The following is a 13,186-nucleotide window of genomic DNA, read 5'->3' on the forward strand; positions in this document are numbered from 1 at the left end:
ATCCATATCTAGACCTGACATGAATGTTAATGTTTTAGCAACAGTCATCCCTAATAGGAGGGTGACGACAGGCTATGCGGGTCTGGTGGCGACTGACTGCAATTGGGAAGTTCTGTATCTACAGGTGAAGGATGACACAATCAGCCCACGATTTTCTCTAACCTTATGACCTAGAGCTTAGGAAGCCTGGCAGGAGAGAGAAGTTAGAGCAGAGCTTGACGCGGAATTATCTTGAGAATTATCTTCCTATCCCTGTCAAAAGTTTTTAATATCTCACAGATGTTTGCTTCCTCTATGCAGAGCAGCAATCCTGCTCTGCCAGACTCCAGCATTGCATGTCATCCTTCCAGCAACGTTTCCCCATCAGGGCTCTTTGATTGAAGCTGCTGCAAGTGTTGCAAGGCTGTCTGGAAAATCAGCTGCTAGTAAAGCTGATTGAGATGATTCCCTAATAAAACACGACGTTCATGTCAGGAAAGACACAAAAATAAATTCCAGATTTTTGCTCAAAAAATAGCTGCTTTACGGGTAAAGAGTCAATGCCAATGCACTGTTAGAAACAGAGAGAAATCTAATTTTAGTTAATCTGATTTAATTCATCCAGCAATCCTCTTTTCCACAGGAAACTTATCACAAGAACTTACAAAAAAGCAGGAAAAAGAAGTATTTATTGCAATGGCTCCAAACTCCGTACTCTTCATTACAGAGCAAGGGAGAAATCTTCGTCCCTCTCGGATCAACTGCAAAGCTCTTCAGTGTTGTGTCAAAGATGCCAGTGACAAAGGAGATGATCTGTATTACTGCTCCTTCTGGTAAGGTGCATCCCCTGAGCTAACACTGCTTCCTAAGTTCTGACAAGAGCAACTAGGTCAGAAGAATACTTTTGGCAATATCTAAAATCACTACAAATTTTACTTCAAGGTCAAGGAACCAAATAAAAACAACTGAAGAAAGTGAACACTTGCCTGCAAAGGACCTTGTAGAGTTGTAAATCAAATATAAACAAACTCTATATAAGTGTCTGAACAGTAATCTCTGGAACAGTCAGGAATGCCTCATAAAAGTAGATTTCAAACACAATCCAAAGAAGATTAAACTGACAATTCATCTCTCTTAGGGCTTCCATACATCATAAATAGGCATTATGCCTTCTATGTAAAGCAGCTCATTATCTGATTTATTCACTGATATCTCTTCTTATTCAAACAATTCAAACTGGACTATATTAGAAAATCCCAGAATAGCTTCCTCAGCACTGCAGCTTTTGAAATAAGGTGATGATTTATATTTATAAAATTTTACTTACCGTGCAATCAAATTCATGTTAATATAATACACTATCTCTAAGGACAATTTTAAAGAAAGATGCTATTCCAGCTGGATCACTTGTTAATATTCATACGCTTTCCTTCAAAAAAAATCAAAACACAGAAGTTGTTCTTCTTTGCGTTAGTCTTTTTTCCATCCCTCAAGCAAAAACAGAGATTCTGCTCTAGTCACAACAGCCTACTACCAACAAACTAATCAGTCTAATGCTCTAGATCTTGATAGCTCTACTAGCTGCCTTTTTAACTATGAATATACCCAAGATAAGGAATTCAGCTCCAGATTTGAAACATGTGCCCTGGATAAGATGAAGTTCTGATTTAGCCTCATTTCTTGTTTCCAAATGGTTTAGTGGCAATTTCAGTCCATTACATTTATTCTTCTCCCATTTTAGGCAATGGATCTTTGGTCTTTCCAGAGGGTATACCAGGACTCTTACAGAATCATACACACTCTCCTACTCAACCTTCTTCTGGGACCCTCTCCTTCCAAACTCTGCATTATTTCCAGAAAGTAGAAAAACGGAGCTGTAGACAATTTTCCCACATAAAATTTTCAGCAAGGGTTCCTGAGTTGTGCAAACTTCCCCAGATAATGGACTTCTGCTCCAGGCCTGATGAGACATAGATACCAGGAGGTCTTGCAGTTGAAGAGCCAAGTCCCAAGAGATGTGAAGATGCCCCAGATGAGAAAGTGATTTAGCTTCACAGAAGTCCATGCTCCAGCAGAATGAGCAATGAGAATCATCTGTCACCCAGGGGCCAATGTATACTCCCTCTGCAATTACACCGCTCCACATCACTGCTGCCCTGTGGGAGGCTAACCCCAGAGTTTATGATGGAAAGAAAATAAAGTAACTCACTTCTCCTGTGTTGACACATTGTCTCCACTAATGACAAAGCTCAGCCCTCTGCAATAAGCAAGATTAAATAGAAAATGTAGGTGTTAAGATTAGCACAAAGAGTTTGTTTTATTAATACTTCCTACTGCGCCCCTGCCATTAAAAGCTTGCCCCAAAATGAAGCCATTCCAACTACTCTACTTGAGAGAAAAAGCAAACTGCTGATACTAATCTTTAATATATACATCAGTAGTGAAGTCAACCAAAGTCCTGTCTTTTTGCCACATGACTCACTTAACACACACACTTAATATATCACTTAATAAAATTTGATTGGAAACAGTTTGATCAGAGTGAATATTTTTAATTTACTGTAAATCATGCCAGTGTACACTGCACTCAGAGACAGGACAAACAGGTTTATGGCCAAACTTCCTCAGCAAGGGGTGTAACCCTCCCCAGCTATTAACAGCCTCTCTAATTGCTGTGTTTGCTCTGACAAGCCAACAGTGGACCAAACACACAGCATCTTCTCCTATACATAAAAGCATATTTGCAGTTTGTGCAGTAGAGTCTTAAACAGCCTAAACCCAAGGGCTGACTCCCCGGGACATTTATTTTTCTCTTCGGCTGATACTCTGGGAGAGGTCCTCACTGCACAGAAGTTGATGGAAGTTCAGCCTTTGCCTTCATCAGGGCCAGGAGTTCATCTCATCCTCTTCAGATAAAGCATCTGCATTTGCTTGAAAATCTTCCTTGACATTAATTATTTTGCACAGACAACGGCAATGGGAGCTATTATCAGCTCATCTATTGTTCATTTATTTCTCAAAAAAATGGTTTACTTAGTGTGTTGCTTATGGTCAAAACTTTATTGTCCTGAAGCAATGAGGCACACTGTGCTGTGAGTTAAAACAAGATTAAAGTAGGCTGAGCCCAGAAGAGAACAAACCAACCTTATTAATTTCTTTTAAGCATGTGTGTATGCATGTGTTTGTGTGCTGAACAGATGAAGCAAGAGAGGAGATTAGCATTTTTATGGATATGATTCCTGCCATTGCTACATACTTGAAAATCCTTTCTAAGCCTGGACAGTTTGTAAACAACAATAAACACACCTACAAATATCTTTGTGTTCATCTATTAGTCAATCAATTAATCTGCCTACAGCTGTCATTCAACAAAGCACCTCACATGGACTAATAGATCACCTATAGGTGAGGGGGAACACTGATCGTGGGGAGAGAGAGGTCGAGTGTAAGTGTCTGCTGAGCCGCGACGCTGCCATGGGGAACAGAGGGGCTTGCCTACATCCCTGCCCAGACCGAGGGCGCAGAGAGCAGTGCAGGTGGCAGCTGCAGGTACAACACGGCTACTGGCCAAGCCCAGGGTAGAACCATCCTAGAATCATAGAATGCTTTGGGATGGAAGGGACCTTTAAAGGGCAGGGACAGCTTCAACCAGATCAGGTTGCTCAGAGCCCCATCCAGCCTGGCCTTGAATGTTTCCAAGCACGGGGCATCTGCCACCTCTCTGGGCAACCCATTCAAGTGTTTCACCACTCTCACAGTGAAAAATTACATACTCACTGTAAAACTCCACATATTTCTATTTCATGCAACACGTCCCTGAGAAGCAGCCCTAGAGGACTGAGGTCCCCAAAGCTGATGGAGGGTGACAAGCAGGGTGGCATAGTCCTCCACACCACATGAGCAGTGGTGTGGGGAAGACCAAGCCCTTTGCTCTCCCTGTCTGCTTGGGACCCTTGGGTGTTAGGGACCCGGCAGGAGGGTGGCATGGTTGTCCCCAGTCCATCTGCTCTGCAAAAGACAGGTAGCACTAGTGTTCAAGGCAGTTGTTAGCCCGTGTCACCTCTTCCATCATACCCAGAACATGCACATCACGAGCAAACCATCGTATGCTCATCTTCCACCACCATCAACAGGAGGCCACTTCCAACTGCTCATGTGTGCGCTTGTGTGTGTTTGTGTGTGTGTGTGTGTATCAGTCCTCCAAAGTTAGAGCTCCAAGGTCTTGCTGTGCCTCTCTCCCTCCCTCCTGAGGAAAGCCATATTTTACAGTGTGCTCTGTGACAATGTTTAGCAAGCCTCCTGGTTACCATAGTGTTATGCACTAAAGAAATGTCGACAAATTAACCAATTATACAATTGTGTTTGCCTAAGAATACAAGTCACAGTCAGATGATTCAATGCATTTCAACAGCTCCATGGAGTTTGGTTAACACACTTCCCCTTCTACCATCACAGTATTATCCTCATCTGCACTGTCATTTTTCCATATTTCAATTTCTCTTTACAGGCAGCATATCAGGTATGTGATCTCTGCTTCAGGCTAAGTCAAGCTGTTTTCCTTCTTGCTTGCCTGCTTGCTTTCTGTTGGTTTTTTTCTTTCCTTCTCTCTTTATTGTAATAAGATGCACATTATACATTCAGCTTCCCTGTAACAAAACTGTGTTTTTAAAATTACTAATCCATCACTAATGGTCAGCAATCACTTCTTTCTTCTAGAGGTTATCCTGCACAATTGACAGAATTTTGCTCTGATCAGCACCAGAGCAGAGCTGATTTTAAGTCCAGCTTTGCAACTTGTTTTAGGAATATCAGGTAGAAAGGGAACAGTGGGGACACCAACCCCAGCACTCCAGTCTCGGAAAACAACACTATTAATGGCTACTTCACAACATCTCTTCAACTTGTCGAGATGCACCAGGAGCCCCAGAACATGTCCTCACATCCTACAACAAACTCATGATACACATCAGAAGCACTAAAGATTAAACCGTGTTGTGCCACAGAAAGGGCAGGTGAAGATCACTGCCAGTACTGCGTGTCCTTGTATCCAAACAGAGTTCAGTAAACAAGGCTAGCAACAGATCCCAGAAAATATACCATGAAGTACAATACAGTTACTGGCAACACAACCTGAAGGAAAAATGCCTCTCCGGCCCAAAATCTGATGAACAGGTTAAACCAGGGAGCATGCCAGAAAAAACTGCAGGCAATTGTGCCCGTCTAATGCTACGAGGAGTCTCTGCACCACACACTTTCAACGTCTAATGCTTGAGAGGAAGGCAAATATGAGGAAAAAAAAAAAAAAAGATTCAAATCTGCAACAACAAGGAAAATTCATTCTTGCCTTGGCTCCCAAGAAAACAGCAGAAGCCTCGATGCATGGGGTTAATAGTGCAAACAAAACCAGGTCCATTCTCCTTTCAACCTTATATTAAAAATACGACTATACTGGAGACCAGAGAACTAAGTCTGCAAACTTAATTTCCTATCTCCAGGAACTCTCTAATTTAATTGTATAATCTCTTTCATAAGATTATCAAGATCTATCTCAAAACTACCCTAATTGAAAGACTATTACACAACTTCAATCCTCAGGTAGCTAGAAGCTTTCTTCTAATTTCCCATCCAAATTTATTCATGACCAACTTAGACAATCTGATCTTGTGCGGATGCTATCTTTCGACTTAGTTTTTCTGCCTTCTTGCTATTTAGTCCCAACTGGGTTTAAAAAGACCTACTGTAACCTGCCCCTTCATTTGTTCAACTGCCCAGAGCTAAACAAATTATGCTCTTTAACCTCACTTCACACAATAGAGGGTCCATTTGTGTAACCACATCTCTAGCCCTCCTACTGTTGTAATTTAACATTTTCCTGACTGGGGTGTTCCGAGCTATGCAAAATCCCAATGAGCTACTCCATGAGCAACGAAAGCTCTTGTACCGACGCTTTGTATGATGATTTGTACAATGATAATATCACACTTCCCTGAATCCCTCGTATTATTTTCCTTTGGTATCCCAGGACGTCATTGGTCTCCTTCACAGCTGTATCTCACTGCTTGCTCGCAGGTATCTCCTGACCAGCCATCTCTCCCTTCCGTCACGGACAGCTGACGAGCTCCTGTTTCACACTGGAAATTCTTGTTACTGGTCTCCACGCTTAAAACTTTGCATGACTTTGCACTCAGCACTATTAAATGTCATTTTATTTCTATCAGTCCAATCAACAAAGTCATCTAAATTCCTTTCATATGATAATCTGATCCTCCTCCATATTGACAATACCTCCCAACTTTGTGTAATCCCGTATGGCTCCTGGGCACGCACCCAAATCCTGCCCACAGGTCAGAGCGGCTCCATTCAACAGGCGCAAGCAAGCCTGGTCCCAAGGGAGCAACAGCACTAATCTCTCTCCATCCCGATGACTTTCTTTGAATACCTCTCTCCATTCAGACAACCTTATTTGCATGCAACTGTTGTATCTTTTCCTTAGCCAGCTCCTTTTCCACCTTTCAATTCTTGTATTGAACCACCATCTTCATTTTAAGCAATAATGTCCTGTGGGGCATGGTATCAAATGCCTGGCTTTAGATAAATTACATTCCTCCCTTACCCCACCTAAATAATCTGTTATACAAAAAAGATGTTAGATTAGTCTAGCACAATCCATCTTTGATAAAACCTTGTTGTAATTTAGCCTGCTTCCTCATTATTTCCATGTCTAATTATTCTTCCCTACAAAATACGTCATGAGACACTGTGTACTGCTGCATTCAAATCAGCAGGCCCATAGTTCCCTGCATTGCTTTTTTATTTTTTGACTATATAGCGACTCCGTGTACAGGACACAAATGCTTCCCCTCTTCTGCAGCTGAAGAGCCACAGGAGAACCCTGCTGCAAGCCGCGCAAGCCTTGTGCCACTGCTTTCAGTATTCCAGGACTGGGATTATTGGCACTTCTTCATTTGTCTCACTGAGATATTTAAGTTTTGCTTGTTTTCTTTTTTTTTTTTTTCTAACTTTGCTATGAATAGTTTTCAGTCTCCTGCAGAGTTGTTAGTAATTACACTCTGTTCCAGATTCTACAGAAGGTTCTGCTTTCATGAGAAAGTTGTGTCATTATTTAGAGACACGAGTTCTCCTTTCAGTTTAGGCATGGCTAATTTCAGATCTGTGTAAATTGACTAAGTGCAGGTTTTGGCTGAACCCAAATAAGTTCATTCGAACCAAAATAAGAACGTCCTTACGCGAGGTCACATCAGGTTAATCAAATCACTTTAAAAACAGACTTAAACTAAATTGGTGTAATCTCCCCATGTAGACAAGGCCCAAGCCAATAATGGAATATGAAGTAGGTCAAAGTCTCTCATTAATTGTACACACCTCTGCGGTTTGGCTGAATCTGGTGCTTCTGAGGCCGAGCAGACGAGCAGCCAGCAAGCCCAGCTGCGTACAGAGCACTTGTTCAGGCCTTGCCACCACCTCAACCTCACGTAAAACCGGGGCTCAAGTGGGACTGGAATAAAAACAAAGAGGCTTTTGCAGGGCTTCTGCACAGGGGCACTGTTCGTTCGGCACACGGGCCACAGGGCAAGAAGTCGCTCTGTGCGACAGTCCTGGGTGCACCAAAGTAGCAGAGAAATAGGAAAAAAGAGAAATGGCCTCGGCCTGGGCAGCAGAACGGGACAGACACGGCAGAGCTGCAGCCAGGAGAGCCCCGCCGGCCGCGGCTGTGCCGACGGGCACAGGGCTGCTACTGCAGCAGGACGACGTGGGGCACAACGAGCAGAGCGTGGCCTTAGGTGAACAAAGATTCGCGTGAAAGAAGGGTGTCATCCAGGTCATAACAAATAAACCCCGTTTTTGTACCTGCCTGACTGACTTAATAGTGATTTGGAACCAAGGTGATACAGACGTGTATCCTTTTAATAATACCAGCAAAGACCGGTCCACACTATTTTGGGTTTTATAGGTTTTACTATTTTGGTTAAAGCCATATTATTCCACTAGAATCCATAACTGTTCCAGTACAAGCCTGGATTCAATTGTTCTGGTATAGGCACATAGCCCCAGTCTTGAAGGAATGAGCTATGTTGGCATCAAAACCTTTGTATCATTACACGTGAATCTTGGGAGGTTGCGTAATTTAAGGCAAAACAATGCACCTTCTGTGCATAGACAAGCCCTAGCTCCAAACCGTAAAGACATCCTACCAATTTTTTGATACTACTAATGAGCAGAAGTTGGATTCGACATCAGTATCTCTGAAACGTAATGCTGCTTCCAACGCCATGAGACTTTAATTATGAACCACTCATTTGCTAATTTTAATCTTTAACCCTGAGCTATTTTTGAGTACTTGATGTGTGTCTTAAACCAGCGAAATAATTTAATACAGACATAGTCTGAGTGGCTAAAAAACAGGAACCATCACATACCTTACTGCCAAATTTCACTGAACTCTGCAGTTTATAAAAAAAAATTCAAACCGATTTTACTTTTTCCTCTAGGTCAAATAACGCTAATCTACAGCTCTGAACAGAATAAACGAGCAATAAGCAACCACTCCTAAAGCCATTTGCATTTTTCCTATTACGTCTTCCAGAAAAATTCTAAAGATTCGGTAGTAAACATGTTTAGCCCAAGAGATACGAATGCCTCCCTTGCACACAAACTTCCACTTTTGGCTCAACTCCCGAGCATCTTCTCCTCGTTAGTGCTTGCTGCATTTGTCAGAACTTCGTCAGCGAGAGAGCCCCGAGTGCCGGCGTTACAGCGCATCAGCGTGCAGGGTGCTCTGCTCCTCCGCGATGCATCACTGACACGCTGGCTTACTCTGATTAGCACATTACAGGAAAATTATCTCTTTTTAAAAAACAGTTTCTAGAAAACCAAAAATCTAAACGTATTTTTCTCAACGGATGACTACGGTGAGGCATCGCAGCCTAGGAAGTTTATAAAAATTACACAAATTCCCAACCAAAACAGCACATGTTGTAGTATGTTCAGTACAAGGGGTTCACACTGCATACTCCTGAAATTATCTGCTGCTTCAAACAACATTTGTAGGACCTACGAGGACTGTCAAGCCTATGTATCAAAAACATGAAGAGCTAGCTGTCTCTTTAAGGCAAGTTCCCATTTCCAGAGCTAGGGATTAGCAAGCAGCGATCCAGCAAAATAAGGACAGGGGAGAACCCTCATTCTGCCTAAAAATGAAGCAACCCCTGACATTTTCCCATCTGTACACCAGACTGTCTTGTCCCATTAGCTAAATCACCACCGCCGCTTTCACTGCACACGACAAAATAAACTGAGGCTAATAAATAACCCTGCCCTCCCAGGTTTTACTGCACCCTCGCAGGCGGGTAAAGCATGGGACGTTTTCACAGCTTTGATTTCAGGTACGTTATCTCCAGGGCTGCTCCCCTGCTGAAGAAGACAACTGCATTCAGGGATCAGTGCTAGCTGGCACTTAGGTGCCGGTTCTGCCCCCGAAAAGGGACTGCTGTGCTGGACTCCTCCAAAATCCACGTAGCAGGGACCTGCTCTGCGGCTGGCTCAGGAGCCTCCTGCCTTTGGGGACTGTGGCATTTTACAAAGGACAAGTGCTCTCTAAAGTGCATCTGACACTTCGTTTATGAATCACGCAGGGCTCAGCTTTGAAGCGTGCTTCCAGTGCGAGCTACCCAGAGCAATCAGTTGGCAATTTCTGCCATTAAGGACCAAGGCTTGGAGTTATCATTCACAAATCCACAGCTGAAACATATGAGGGACTTTAAAAGCCTTCATAATTCCCCGCTTATAATGTAAACAGTCTGTAAAATCAAATGACACAATAAACCTGGTGGGAGGAATAACTTTTCAACCTGGATTTTAGATGCTATATTTAGGCACAAGACTCAGCTGGGAGGTTTTTCCCCACCGTGTTTTCAGGCAAGCGCACTCCCAGAACAACAGAACTCGAAGACAGAACGAGAAGACTGCCATCAGGCCCATTTTAGCCTCCAGAAAATCGGCGTCCCCCGACCCGAACAGGTCGCAGGTCCCCCGTTCCCGCGGCCGTTCCCCCGCCGGTCCGTCGATGGGCTCCGGTGGGCGCCGGGCCGCCCGGCACCGCCGCGCTCCCGCCCCGCCGCCGGGGCTGCAGCCCCGCGCCCCGTCCCCGCCGCACCTCTGCCAGGGGAGAGCCGCCCAGCAGCCCCCGCCGCGGCCCCTGCCCCTCCTGCCCGCACACGGGTTGTTTTTTTTTTTGGGGGGGGGGGGAATCAGCCGACTTAAGTTGTAAATTTTCCTCTCCAAAACTTAATTTGGGACCGTCCTGGAAGCGTTAAGGAGGGAGGGCGAAGCGGCGGGTGCCGCGCACCCGGCCCTGCAGCGGGGGCTCTTCCCGGGGCACCCCGCATCCCCGCGGGCTGGCAGCGAGGGGACCCCCTCCCGCACCCCCAGAGCCCACGAGGGTCCGCGGCACCCGCGGCCCCGCCGCAGAGGGGGTACGTACCGTCTAGGAGGATGCGTGTCCCGCAGCCGCTCTCAGTGCCATGCCCAGCCCCGGCGCGGTGCCCCCCCGGCGCCAGGGGTTACCGCCCGCCGCGGGGTCCCGCTGCCCGCAGCAGGCATGGCATGAGGGCGGGCAGGGCAAGGGGCAGGGCGGGCGAGCGGGTGGGTGGGCGCAACGTGGGTGCGGGCTGCCGGCGAGCTGCGGCGGGACTTGTGAAACTCGCCTATTGCGGCGGCCGGTTGTGTAACGCGGCGGCGGGGCTGAGCCCGTCCTCCCGGCACTGCACAGGCGCGCTCCTCCTCCCCTCCCCGCCGCCACCGGCGGTCGCGGGCCGGCGGCAGCCCCGCCGGGAGCGGGCCCGCCCGCATCGCCCCCCTCCGCACGGGCGGGGAGCGCAACGCGCGCAGAAGGGGCGCAGAAGGCGCGCAGAAAGCGCGACCGCCGCGGGCGCGGAGCCCGGAGCCGGGGCAGGGCAGAGCCGGGCCGGGGCAGGGCAGGGCGGGTCCCGCGGGGAGCGGCGGTCCCGTCCGGCGGGAGGAGCCGGCGGAAAGCAGGTCACCGGCACCGGGGCCGGGCTCGGCCGCGCAGCCCGGCGGCAGCGGCCGTTCCTCCCCTCCCCTCCCCGGTTTTTGCCGGGCGCCCCGCGGAGGGGAGCGAGGCGGGGCCCGGACCGCCCCGGCCGGGTCCCACCACCTCCCTGCTCTCCCCACGGCACCAGCTCCCTGCCCGACACGAGCTGTGCTCTGACGGCATTAGTCATCCCATCCCATGAGTCACTGATTTAACATTTGCTGTTTCCTTCCTCATACGACTTTTTTTTTTTTTTTTTTTTTTTTTCCCCTTTCTCTACCGTAATTATTTTCCCTCTTCTCCTTGGGGTTGCTGCTTCCCCCCTTCCCGCGACAACAACCGGGCGAGGGGCCGGCGCCGGTGGCAGGAGGCAGCGGGTCCCCCGGCCCTGCCGCGGTAGCTCCGGAGGTGGGGCCGCTCTTCGCTTGTTCCATTAGGTAATGCCGATTGCCGGGGATTTGATTTATCCTGCTCTTGTTTCTGGAAGCAGTAGCTACCAAAAGCTGTGGCATCAAGACTGGTCTATAGCCTCTTCCTTTCTCTGCTCAAGCTACTGCCAGGAGGGATTAGTGCTCGCTGGGGTGCTCCTGTGGGAAACGCGGGTTTTGTGCCACAGTTGGGGTGACCTGGGGGAGCGTGGGGCTGGGGGCATCCCTTGGGTCCCTGACCCAGGCCCCAGGGTGCTGCTGCAAGCAGCTGCATCATGTAATCCCCTTCCAAAACTGAGCGCACTCTCTTAGTTGGTGGGTATTTTTTGGGGGGTGGGGTGGTTTTTTTTCCCCCTGCAACTTCTCTAGGAAAGCTGCTCCTCAACCTGTGCAATGCTGGGAGATCTGCTCCTTCTGGGAGCTCGTTCCTGCCCAGCAGCCCTTTCCCACAGCTGGCATACCTGACCCCTGGCTTTTTTTGCTCAGCCAAAATTCCTGTTCCTCTCCCAGCCCTCGCTCTGCCGGAGGAAGGGGGCAGGTGGGCGGCCTGCCTGCATGGCCCAGTCCCCCGCACGTTCCCCAAAGCACAGCACGGGGGATAAAAGCAGAACCAAAAAGGGGACAGTGGACAAAAGGCTTTACTATGAGGTTTTTAGCATAAACCTGATGCCACTGAGGAAAAGGAAGTGACGTTGTTACAGCAATAACCCTGAGGAACATCGGATATTATTGATGAAGACAAGACAAAGGGCACCTCTGCACGCAGTTAGTATTTCTTATTTTCTTTCTTATCGGAGGCAAAGCAAATAGTGTGGTTGTGCTGACTACCACAAGTGGCAAACCTCATTTTCCCACTGAGAGCGGGTTTTTGAGGCACACAGTCTCATCACATGAAACACAGCAACCCTTCCCTCGTTCAAGTGGGAAAAATCCTTCCTGCCCTCTTTCAGGCAAGGTACAAATAGGTATCGAATGTGGCATTTCTCTCCCTTTTTTTTCTTGAGTTAAGGTGCGTCTCCGCAGCCCGTGTACGTGGGCACGCAGGTACACATTTGGGGAATTGGATCAGGCATACAGAGAATACTGTGCTCTGCAGCTGAGGCACCCGTGGAAGGATGCTGTGGGCAGCGCAGGCAGGATGTGGCCCCAGCGGGGCTGGGCTGGGCTGGGCTGGGGCTGGGGCTGGGGCTGGGGCTGGGGCAGGTTTCCCCTGGAGGCACCAGGTGCCGCAGCCATTGCCCTGGGTTGTGCTCGCAGCCGGCCGGGTGTGCTGGCACTGCCTGGCCAGGTCGGCACCTGGGACGCTTCCACAGCCACCCCCCCTCCCGCGAGCCTGGCAGGCACAGCAAACAGCATCAACACTCTCTTCTAATAAAGCAAAACACTCAGAAATACCACTTTACCCCTTAATTGCAATAACATGATTTTCCAACAAGAAATCATGTTGTATTTGAAGTGTTTCAACCAACTCCCCTGCAGCCCTTGGCAGGTAGAGACAGCAGGCTGGGCAAACGCAGGGGCCACTCTTCCTATAGCAATGCTGAAAGAGTTTTCATGTCTATGACTTCAATTATCTCGTTTAGAAGAACACGCTCTCCACTAAGAACCTTCCAAAAGTTAAAAAAGAACGGGAAACCAGACATTTCTGACATGACAAAATTCACACATTGCTAAGCAAGCTGCGGTGTTGGGCAGCTTTGGCTGTACT

The 13,186-nt window shown here is 47.7% G+C and overlaps 1 protein-coding gene across 6 annotated transcripts in view; it reads right to left on the bottom strand.

The window, feature by feature from the left end:
- PASD1 (PAS domain containing repressor 1) overlaps nucleotides 1-13,186 on the bottom strand; it is a 118,956-nt gene that overhangs the window by 49,429 nt on the left and 56,341 nt on the right. For 3 of the 6 annotated variants that reach the window (XM_087748657.1, XM_087748659.1, XM_087748653.1), the window contains exon 1: nucleotides 10,481-10,735. The exons of 2 other annotated variants lie outside the window; for them this stretch is intronic. The gene's annotated coding sequence lies outside the window, so the exon portion shown is untranslated. Of the gene's footprint in view, nucleotides 1-7,362; nucleotides 7,472-10,480; nucleotides 10,736-13,186 lie in introns of those variants that run through there. One more of the 6 variants, XM_087748656.1, reaches the window with a different exon arrangement.

This window comes from Nipponia nippon, unplaced genomic scaffold (genome assembly GCF_047370975.1).
Source record: "Nipponia nippon isolate SJK-2023a ecotype South Korea unplaced genomic scaffold, ASM4737097v1 scaffold_12, whole genome shotgun sequence".
Lineage (NCBI taxonomy): Eukaryota > Metazoa > Chordata > Aves > Pelecaniformes > Threskiornithidae > Nipponia > Nipponia nippon.